The sequence below is a fragment of the Bos grunniens genome, chromosome 28 (genome assembly GCF_055505025.1).
Source record: "Bos grunniens cultivar Pamir isolate PY7600 chromosome 28, Bosgru_T2T1.0, whole genome shotgun sequence".
Classification (NCBI taxonomy): Eukaryota; Metazoa; Chordata; class Mammalia; order Artiodactyla; family Bovidae; genus Bos; species Bos grunniens.
Window position 1 is genome coordinate 46,075,745 of NC_141192.1, and position 12,144 is coordinate 46,087,888.

The window sequence follows — 12,144 nt, forward strand, 5'->3', positions numbered from 1 at the left end:
TAAAGCAGAAATAGATGTTTTTCTGGAACTCTCTTGCTTTTTTGATGATCCAGTGGATGTTGGCAATTTGGTCTCTGGTTCCTCTGCCTTTTCTAAAACCAGTTTGAACATCTCGAAGTTCACGTTTCATGTATTGGTGAAGTCTGGCTTGGAGAATTTTGAGCATTATTGTACTAGCATGTGAGATGACTGCAATTGTGTGGTAGTTTGAGCATTCTTTGGCATTGCGTTTCTTTGGGATTTCACTGAACACTGACCTTTTCCAGTCCTGTGGCCACTGCTGAGTTTTCCAAATTTGCTGGCATACTGAGTGCAGCACTTTCACAGCATCATCTTTCAGGATTTGAAATAGCTCATCTGGAATTCCATCACCTCCACTAGCTTTGTTTATAGCGATGGTTCCTAAGGCCAAATTGACTTCACATTTGAGGATTTCTTGCTCTAGGTGAGTGATCACACCATCGTGATTATCTGCTATCTTTTTTGTACAGTTCTTCTATGTATTCTTGCCACCTCTTCTTAATATCTTCTGCTTCTGTTAGGTCCATTCCATTTCTGTCCTTTATCGAGCCCATCTTTGCATGAAATGTTCCCTTGGTATCTCTAATTTTCTTGAAGAGGTCTCTAGTCTTTCCCATTCTGTTGTTTTCCTCTATTTCTTTGCATTGGACGCTGAGGAAGGCTGTCTTATCTCTTCTTGCTATTCTTTGAAACTCTGCATTCAGATGCTTATATCTTTCCTTTTCTCCTTTGCTTTTCACTTCTCTTCTTTTCACAGCTATTTGTAAGGCCTCCCCAAACAGCCATTTCCCTTTTTTGCATTTCTTTCCCATGGGGATGGTCTTGATCCCTGTCTCCTGTACAATGTCACGAACCTCAGTCCATAGTTCATCAGGCACTCCATCTATCAGATCTAGGCCCTTAAATCTATTTCTCACCTCCACTGTATAATCATAAGGGACTTGATTTAGGTCATACCTGTATGGTCTAGTGGTTTTCCCTACTTTCTTCAACTTAAGTTTGAATTTGGCAATAAAGGGTTCATGATCTGAGCCACAGTCAGCTCCCGGTCTTGTTTTTGTTGACTGTATAGAGCTTCTACATCTTTGGCTGCAAAGAATATAATCAATCTGATTTTGGTGTTGACCATCTGGTGATGTCCATGTGTAGAGTCTTCTCTTGTGTTGTTGGAAGAGGGTGTTTGCTAATACCAGTGCCTTTTCTTGGCAAAACTCTATTAGTCTTTGCCCTGCTTCATTGCTTTTTCCAAGGCGAAGTTTGACTATTACTCCAGGTGTTTCTTGACTTCCTACTTTTGCATTCCAGTCCCCTATAATGAAAAGGACATCTTTTTGGGTGTTAGTTCTAAAAGGTCTTGTAGGTCTTCATAGAACCGTTCAACTTCAGCTTCTTCAGTGTTACTGGTTGGGGCATAGACTTGGATTACCTTGATATTGAATGGTTTGCCTTGGAAATGAGCAGAAATCATTCTGTAGTTTTTGAGATTGCATCCAAGTACTGCATTTTGGACTTTTTTGTTGACTATGATGGCTACTCCATTTCTTCTGAGGGATTCCTGCCCGCAGTAGTAGATATAATGGTCATCTGAGTTAAATTCACCCTTTGCAGTCCATTTTAGTTCGCTGAGTCCTAGAATGTCGACATCCAGTCTTGCCATCTCTTGTTGGACCACTTCCAATTTGCCTTGATTGATGAACCTCACATTCCAGTTTCCTATGCAATATTGCTATTTACAGCATTGGACCTTGCTTCTCTCACCAGTCACATCCACAGCTGGGTATTCTTTTTGCTTTGGCTCCATCCCTTCATTCTTTCTGGAGTTATTTCTCCACTGATCTCCTGTAGCATATTGGGCACCTACTGACCGGGGGAGTTCCTCTTTCAGTATCCTATCATTTTGCCTTTTCATACTGTTTATGGGGTTCTCAAGGCAACAGTACTGAAGAGGTTTGCCATTCCCTTCTCCAGTGGACCACATTCTGTCAGATCTCTCCACCATTCCCCGCCCATCTTGGTTTGGCCCATGTGAATGGCTTAGTTTCATTGAGAAACTAAGAGAAAGCATACCATGCAAATTCTCCAGCAACACGGGAACATAGCCCTGAGATTCAAGATACAAATTGGTATTTGTTATCAATTTTGTACCTATAGTTTTTTTTTTTAATAATTTCTGTGACACTTTTTTATTTTTTCTTTTTCTTTTCCTCTGTTTCTTTCTCTTCTTCTTTTAAATAACATTGTATATCTGAAATTCCAAAATCTACTCTAGATTTTCAATTTATGCTTTTTGGTATTTGTTATCAATTTTGTACCTGTATTTTCTTTATAATTTTTGCGACCTTGTTTGTTTTTGTCTGTTCGTTTTTTCTCTCTTTCTTTTCCTTCTTCTTTTCTTTATTTATTTATTTTTAATTTTTTTTAATTTTATTTTATTTTTAAACATTACATAATTGTATTAGTTTTGCCAAATATCAAAATGAATCTGCCACAGGTATACATGTGCTCCCCATCCTGAACCCTCCTCCCTCCTCCCTCCCCATACCATCCCTCTGGGTCGTCCCCGTGCACTAGCCCCAAGCATCCAGTATCGTGCATTGAACCTGGACTGGTTTCTCGTTTCATACATGATGTTCTACATGTTTCAATGCCATTCTCCCAAATCTTCCCACCCTCTCCCTCTCCCACAGAGTCCATAAGATTGTTCCATACATCAGTGTCTCTTTTGCTATCTCGTACACAGGGTTATTGTTACCATCTTTCTAAATTCCATATATATGCGTTAGTATACTGTATTGGTGTTTTTTCTTCTGGCTTACTTCACTCTGTATAATAGGCTCCAGTTTCATCCACTTCATTAGAACTGATTCAAATGAATTCTTTTTAATGGCTGAGTAATACTCCATTGTGTATATGTACCACAGCTTTCTTAGCCATTCATCTGCTGATGGACATCTAGGTTGCTTCCATGTCCTGGCTATTATAAACAGTGCTGCGATGAACATTGGGGTACACGTGTCTCTTTCCCTTCTGGTTTCCTCAGTGTGTATGTCCAGCAGTGGGATTGCTGGATCATAAGGCAGTTCTATTTCCAGTTTTTTAAGGAATCTCCACACTGTTCTCCATAGTGGCTGTACTAGTTTGCATTCCCACCAACAGTGTAAGAGGGTTCCCTTTTCTCCACACCCTCTCAAACATTTATTATTTGTAGATTTTTGGATCACAGCCATTCTGACTGGTTTGAAATGGTACCTCATAGTGGTTTTGATTTGCATTTCTCTGATAATGAGTGATGTTGAGCATCTTTTCATGTGTTTGTTAGCCATCTGTATGTCTTCTTTGGAGAAATGTCTATTTAGTTCTTTGGCCCATTTTTTGATTGGGTCATTTATTTTTCTGGAGTTGAGCTGTAGGAGTTGCTTATATATTTTTGAGATTAGTTGTTTGTCAGTTGTTTCATTTGCTATTATTTTCTCCCATTCTGAAAGCTGTCTTTTCACCTTACTGATAGTTTCCTTTGATGTGCAGAAGCTTTTAAGGTTAATTAGGTCCCATTTGTTTATTTTTGCTTTTATTTCCGCTATTCTGGGAGGTGGGTCATAGAGGATCCTGCTGTGATGTATGTCAGAGAGTGTTTTGCCTATGGTCTCCTCTAGGAGTTTTATAGTTTCTGGTCTTATGTTTAGATCTTTAATCCATTTTGAGTTTATTTTTGCGTATGGAGTTAGAAAGTGTTCTAGTTTCATTCTTTTACAAGTGGTTGACCAGTTTTCCCAGCACCACTTGTTAAAGAGATTGTTTTTAATCCATTGTATATTCTTGCCTCCTTTGTCAAGGTTAAGGTGTCCATATGTGCGTGGATTTATCTCTGGGCTTTCTATTTTGTTCCATTGATCTATATTTCTGTCTTTGTGCCAGTACCATACTGTCTTGATGACTGTGGCTTTGTAGTAGAGCCTGAAGTCAGGTAGGTTGATTCCTCCAGTTCCATTCTTCTTTCTCAAGATAGCTTTGGCTATTCGAGTTTTTTTTTTGTATTTCCATACAAATTGTGAAATTATTTGTTCTAGCTCTGTGAAGAATTCTGTTGGTAGCTTGATAGGGATTGCATTGAATCTATAAATTGCTTTGGGTAGTATACTCATTTTCACTATATTGATTCTTCCAATCCATGAACATGGTATATTTCTCCATCTATTAGTGTCCTCTTTGATTTCTTTCACCAGTGTTTTATAGTTTTCTATATATAGGTCTTTAGTTTCTTTAGGTAGATATATTCCTAAGTATTTTATTCTTTCTGTTGCAATGGTGAATGGAATTGTTTCCTTAATTTCTCTTTCCGTTTTCTCATTATTAGTGTATAGGAATGCAAGGGATTTCTGTGTGTTGATTTTATATCCTGCAACTTTACTATAGTCATTGATTAGTTCTAGTAGTTTTCTGGTGGAGTCTTTAGGGTTTTCTATGTAGAGGATCATGTCATCTGCAAACAGTGAGAGTTTTACTTCTTCTTTTCCAATTTGGATTCCTTTTATTTCTTTTTCTGCTCTGATTGCTGTGGCTAAAACTTCCAAAATTATGTTGAATAGTAATGGTGAAAGTGGGCACCCTTGTCTTGTGCCTGACTTTAGAGGAAATGCTTTCAATTTTTCACCATTGAGGATAATGTTTGCTGTGGGTTTGTCATATATAGCTTTTATTATGTTGAGGTATGTTTCTTCTATTCCTGCTTTCTGGAGAGTTTTTATCATAAATGGGTGTTGAATTTTGTCAAAGGCTTTCTCTGCATCTATTAAGATAATCATATGGTTTTTATTTTTCAATTTGTTAATGTGGTGTATAACATTGATTGACTTGCGAATATTGAAGAATCCTTGCATCCCTGGGATAAAGCCCACTTGGTCATGGTGTATGATCTTTTTGATGTGTTGTTGGATTCTGATTGCTAGAATTTTGTTAAGGATTTTTGCATCTATGTTCATCAGTGATACTGGCCTGTAGTTTTCTTTTTTTGTGGGATCTTTGTCAGGTTTTGGTATTAGGGTGATGGTGGCCTCATAGAATGAGTTTGGAAGTTTACCTTCCTCTGCAATTTTCTGGAAGAGTTTGAGCAGGATAGGTGTTAGCTCTTCTCTAAATTTTTGGTAGAATTCAACTGTGAAGCCATCTGGACCCGGGCTTTTGTTTGCTGGAAGATTTTTGATTACAATTTCAATTTCCGTGCTTGTGATGGGTCTGTTAAGATTTTCTATTTCTTCCTGGTCGAGTTTTGCAAAGTTGTACTTTTCTAAGAATTTGTCCATTTCTTCCACGTTGTCCATTTTATTGGCATATAATTGTTGATAGTAGTCTCTTATGATCCTTTCTGTTTCTGTGTTGTCTGTTGTGATCTCTCCATTTTCATTTCTAATTTTATTGATTTCATTTTTCTCCCTTTGTTTCTTGATGAGTCTGGCTAATGGTTTGTCAATTTTATATATCCTTTCAAAGAACCAGCTTTTGGTTTTGTTGATTTTTGCTATGGTCTCTTTTGTTTCTTTTGCATTTATTTCTGCTCTAATTTTTATGATTTCTTTCCTTCTACTAACCCTGGGGTTCTTCATTTCTTCCTTTTCTAGTTGCTTTAGGTGTAGAGTTAGGTTATTTATTTGACTTTTTTCTTGTTTCTTGAGGTGTGCCTGTATTGCTATGAACTTTCCCCTTAGGACTGCTTTTACCGTGTCCCACAGGTTTTGGGTTGTTGTGTTTTCGTTTTCATTCGTTTCTATGCAAATTTTGATTTCTTTTTTGATTTCTTCTGTGATTTGTTGGTTATTCAACAGCGTGTTGTTCAGCCTCCATATGTTGGAGTTTTTAATAGTTTTTCTCCTGTAATTGAGATCTAATCTTACTGCATTGTGGTCAGAAAAGATGCTTGGAATGATTTCTATTTTTTTGAATTTACCAAGGCTAGCTTTATGGCCCAGGATGTGATCTATCCTGGAGAAAGTTCCATGTGCGCTTGAGAAAAAGGTGAAATTCATTGTTTTGGGATGAAATGTCCTATAGATATCAATTAGGTCTAACTGGTCTATTGTATCATTTAAAGTTTGTGTTTCCTTGTCAATTTTCTGTTTAGTTGATCTATCCATAGGTGTGAGTGGGGTATTAAAGTCTCCCACTATTATTGTGTTATTGTTAATTTCTCCTTTCATACTTGTTAGCATTTGTCTTACATACTGTGGTGCTCCCGTGTTGGGTGCATATATATTTATAACTGTTATATCTTCTTCTTGGATTGATCCTTTGATCATTATGTAGTGACCTTCTTTGTCTCTTTTCACAGCCTTTGTTTTAAAGTCTATTTTATCTGATATGAGTATTGCTACTCCTGCTTTCTTTTGGTCCCTATTTGCATGGAAAATCTTTTTCCAGCCCTTCACTTTCGGTCTGTATGTGTCCCCTGTTTTGAGGTGGGTCTCTTGTAGACAACATATGTAGGGGTCTTGTTTTTGTATCCATTCAGCCAGTCTTTGTTTTTTGGTTGGGGCATTCAACCCATTTACGTTTAAGGTAATTACTGATTAAGTATGATCCCGTTGCAATTTACTTTATTGTTTTGGGTTCGAACTTATACTGTTTTTGTGTTTCCTGTCTAGAGAATATCCTTTAGTATTTGTTGGAGAGCTGGTTTGGTGGTGCTGAATTCTCTCAGCTTTTGCTTGTCTGTAAAGCTTTTGATTTCTCCTTCATACTTGAATGAAACCCTTGCTGGGTACAATAATCTGGGCCGCAGGTTATTTTCTTTCATCATTTTAATTATGTCTTGCCATTCCCTCCTGGCTTGAAGAGTTTCTATTGAAAGATCAGCTGTTATCCTTATGGGAATTCCCTTGTGTGTTATTTGTTGTTTTTCCCTTGCTGCTTTTAATATTTGTTCTTTGTGTTTCATCTTTGCTAATTTGATTAATATGTGTCTTGGGGTGTTTTGCCTTGGGTTTATCCTGTTTGGGACTCTCTGGGTTTCTTGGACTTGGGTGATTATTTCCTCCCCCATTTAAGGGAAGTTTTCAACTATTATCTCTTCAAGTATTTTCTCATGGTCTTTTTTTTTTGTCTTCTTCTTCTGGAACCGCTATGATTCAAATGTTGTAGCGTTTAATATTGTCCTGGAGGTCTCTGAGATTGTCCTCATTTCTTTTAATTTGTTTTTCTTTTATCCTCTCTGATTCATTTATTTCTACCATTCTATCTTCTAATTCCCTAATCCTATCTTCTGCCTCTGTTATTCTACTATTTGTTGCCTCCAGAGTGTTTTTAATCCCATTTATTGCATTATTCGTTATATATTGACTCTCTTTTATTTCTTCTAGGTCCTTGTTAAACCTTTCTTGCATCTTCTCAATCCTTGTCTCCAGGCTATTTATCTGTGAGTCCATTTTAAATTCAAGATTTTGGATCAATTTCACTATCATTATTCGGAATTCTTTATCAGGTAGATTCCCTATCTCTTCCTCTTTTGTTTGGTTTGGTGGGCATTTATCCTGTTCCTTTATCTGCTGGGTATTCCTCTGTCTCTTCATCTTGTTTAAATTGCTGAGTTTGGGGTGTCCTTTCTGTATTCTGGCAGTTTGTGGAGTTCTCTTTATTGTGGCTTTTCCTCGCTGTGTATGGGTTTGTACAGGTGACTTGTCAAGGTTTCCTGGTTAGGGAAGCTTGTGTCGGTGTTCTTGTGGGTGGAGCTGTATTTCTTCTCTCTGGAGTGCAATGAAATGTCCAGCAATGAGTTATGAGATGTCTATGGTTTGGGGTGACTTTGGGCAGCTTGTATCTTGAAGCTCAGAGCTGTGCTCCTTTGTTGCTGGAGAATTTGCTTGGTATGTCTTGCCCTGGAACTTGTTGGCCCTTGTGTGGTACTTGGTTTCAGTGTCAGTATGGAGGCGTTTGATGAGCTCCTGTCAATTAATGTTCCTCGGAGTCAGGAGTTCCCTGGAGTCAGGGTTTGGACTTAAGCCTCCTGCTTCCAGTTATCAGTCTTATTTTTACAGTAGTTTCAAAACTTCTCCTTCTATACAGCACCATTGATAAAACATCTACGTTAAAGATGAAAAGTTTCTCTACTGTGAGGGTCACTCAGAGAGGTTCACAGCATTTCATGGAGAAGATAAGAGGGAGGAGGGAGTTAGAGGTGACCCAAATGAGATGAGGTGGAATCAATAGTGGAGAGAGTGGGGTAGCCAGTAGTCACTTCCTTATGTGCACTCCACAACTGGACTACTCAGAGATGTTCACGGAGTTATACAGAGAAGAGAAGAAGGAGGAAGGAGACAGAAGTGGCCAGAGGGATAAAAGGGGGTAATGAAAAGGAGGGAGACAGATCCAGCCAGTAATCAGTTCCCTAAGTGTTCTCCACCATCTGGAACACACATAAACTCACAGAGTTGGGTTGAGTAGAGAGGGGTTAGGGAGGAGACACAGGCAACCTGGTGGAGAAAAAGGAGAGTCCAAAGGGAGAGAGAGCAGTCAAGCCAGTAATCTCGCTCCCTAGTGAAAAATGGGTCCTGAAGATTGGGTTCTTAAAGGTAAAAAATTGGTAACAAATACATAAAAGCAAAAATTAAAAATCTAGAGTAGAGTTTCGATTTCAAAATTACGATGTTAAAGAAAAGAAGAAGGAAAAGAAAGAGAGAAAAAACGAACAAAGAAAAACAAACAAGGTCGCAAAAATTATAAAGAAAATACAGGTACAAAATTGATAACTAATACCAAAAAGCAAAAATTAAAAATCTAGAGTAGAGTTTGGAATTTCAAAAATACAATGTTAAAAAAAAGGAAGAAGAAACATAAAGAGAGAAAACAAACAAAAACAATGTGGCAAAAATTATAAAGAAAACACAGGTATAAATTTGATATCAAATACAAAAAAGCATAAATTAAAAATCTAGAGTAGAGTTTGGAATTTCAGATATACAATGTTATATGAAAGAAGAAGAGAATGAAACAGGAAAAAAAGTCACAGAAATTATAAAAAAAAAAAACTGTAGGTACAAAATTGATAACATATACCAAAAAGCTAAAATTAAAAAACTAGAGTAGAGTTTGGAATTTCAAAAATACAATGTTAAAGAAAAGAAGAAAAAGAAAAGGTCAAAAATTATAAAATATATATATATATGAAGTTTGCTGAAGAAGAAAAAAATAGGATCTTTTTTTTTTTTTTTGCAAAGTAATAGGTTATAAAAGTGAAAATTAAAGGACCAATAGAGGACTTAAAAAAATTTTTTTTAATTAAAAAAAGAAAGAAAGAAAGAAAGAATGATAGTAAAAATATATCTAGGACTTTCTCTGGTTTTGTTGTATTGTGGGTTCAGTTCATTTTTGGCTAGTTCCTTGGTCTGACTTATATTTCTCAAGATCTATAGGCCCCTTCCTATGTAGTCCGTAGTAACCACGGGGTTTTAATCTATTGCCCGTAGCTTCCAAGGCGTTTCCCTCTGTTATAACTTCTTCTGTTTGCTGGTCTCTTCAGTGTCTGGCTTCCGCCCTGACACAAAGGCGACGGTGGGGGAAACTTTTTTTTTTTTTTAGGCTCACTTGTTCAGTCGCGCTGTAGGGAGGGAGGGAGGGATGCTGCAAACAAATAACACTGGCGTGCGCTCGCAGTGCCTCAGCCACACTGGGTCTGCCCCCGCTCATGGTGCGTGTAGCCTCCCTGCCCACACTGCTCGGGCTCTAGGTTGTTCCGCCGAGAACAATCCGAGGCCGGCCCTGGGCTGCATGTACCTCCCAGGTCCAAGCCGCTCAGGTTCAGGCACTCGGGTAGTCCTCAGAGGCGCAGACTCAGTTGGGCCTGCATTTTGTGCTCTTCCCAGGTCCAAGCAGCTCAGGTGATGAGGTGTTTGGCGAACGCTAATGCTGCGACTTATAGCCTCCCCGCCACTCGGTTATCTGGGTGTAAAACCGGCGCACCTTCTCAGGTGGATGTTGACTGTCCAGACCCCCAAGAAGTTTTAGTTAGCAAAGAAGCCTGCTTACAGTTTTATAGATAATGTCTCTCTGGGGCTGCGATTGCCCCCTTCTGGCTCTGGCTGCCTGTCACCGGAAGGGGAAGGTCTGCAGCCGACTATCTATGTTCAGTCCTTTGTTCCGTGCGCGGGACTGGCGGTGTCTTAGGTTGGGGCTGGCTTTTCGCGTGGTAGATATCCCAAAGTCTGGTTTGCTAGCCCAAATTATTTCGCTCAGATAGTGCTCAGGGTATTCAGGCCAGATTCTTACTCTAAGCGATGCATCCCGCGCCGCACCTCCCTGCCCAGCCCCCGCTTGCTAATGGCGTGTGCAGGCATCTGCGCTGCTTCTCCACTGGGGGAGTTACCGTAGGGCTCGCAATCTGCGAGTTTTAATTGTTTATTTTTTCTCCCTGTTATGTTGCCCTCTGTGCTTCCAAAGCTTGGCACAGATTCGGCAGTGAGAAGGTTTCCTGGTGTTTGGAAACTTCTCTCTTTTTAAGACTCCCTTCCTGGGACGGAACTCCGTTCCTCCCTCTTTTGTCTCTTTTTTTGTCTTTTATATTTTTTCCTACCTCCTTTCGAAGAGTTGGGTTGCTTTTCTGGGTGCCTGATGTCCTCTGCCGGCATTCAGAAGTTGTTTTGTGGAATTTACTCGACATTTAAATGCTCTTTTGATGAACTCGTGGGGGAGAAAGTGTTCTCCCCGTCCTACTCCTCTGCCATCTTGGCTCCTCCCCCTCTTCTTTTCTTTAACATCGTATTTTTGAAATTCCAAACTCTACACTAGATTTTTAATTTTTCTTTTATGTATTTGTTACCAATTTTGTACCTTTAAGAACCCAATCTTCAGTACCCATTTTTCACTAGAGAGCAGGATTACTGGCTTAACTGCTCTCTCTCCCTTTGGACTCTCCTTTTTCTCCACCAGGTCGCCTGTGTCTCCTCCCTAACCCCTCTCTACTCTACCCAACTCTGTGAATTTCTGTGTGTTCCAGATGGTGGAGAACACTTAGGGAACTGATTACTGGCTGGATCTGTCTCTCTCCTTTTCATTCCCCCCCTTTATCCTCCTGGCCACCTCTGTCTCCTTCCTCCCTCTTCTCTTCTCCACGTAACGCTGTGAACCTCTCTGGGTGTCGCTCACTGTGGAGAAACTTTTCATCTTTAACCTAGATGTTTTATCAATGGTGCTGTATAGAAGGAGAAGCTCTGAAACTACGGTAAAAATAAGACTGATAACTGGAAGCAGGAGGCTTAAGTCCAAACCCTGATTCCAGGGAGCTCCTGACTCCAAGGAACATTAATTGACAGGAGCTCATCAAATGCCTCCATACCAGCACTGAAACCAAGTACCACACAAGGGCCAACAAGTTCCAGGGCAAGACATACCAAGCAAATTCTCCAGCAACAGGGAACACAGCCCTGAGCTCCAAGATACAGGCAGCCCAAAGTCACCCCAAAACCATAGACATCCCATAACTCATTACTGGACATTTCACTGCACTCTGGAGGGAAGAAACACAGCTCCACCCACCAGAACACCGCCACAAGCTTCCCTAACCAAGAAACCTTGACAAGCCACCTGTACAAACTCACACAGAGCGAGGAAATGCCACAATAAAGAGAACTCCACAAACTGCCAGAATACAGAAAGGACACCCCAAACTCAGCAATTTAAACAAGATGAAGAGACAGAGGAATACCCAGCAGATAAAGGAACAGGATAAATGCCCACCAAACCAAACAAAAGAGGAAGAGATAGGGAATCTACCTGATAAAGAATTCCGAATAATGATAGTGAAATTGATCCAAAATCTTGAAATCAAAATGGACTCACAGATAAATAGCCTGGAGACAAGGATTGAGAAGATGCAAGAAAGGTTTAACAAGGACCTAGAAGAAATAAAAGAGAGTCAATATATAACGAATAATGCAATAAATGGGATTAAAAACACTCTGGAGGCAACAAATAGTAGAATAACAGAGGCAGAAGATAGGATTAGGGAATTAGAAGATAGAATGGTAGAAATAAATGAATCAGAGAGGATAAAAGAAAAACAAATTAAAAGAAATGAGGACAATCTCAGAGACCTCCAGGACAATATTAAATGCTACAATATTCAAATCATAGGGGTTCCAG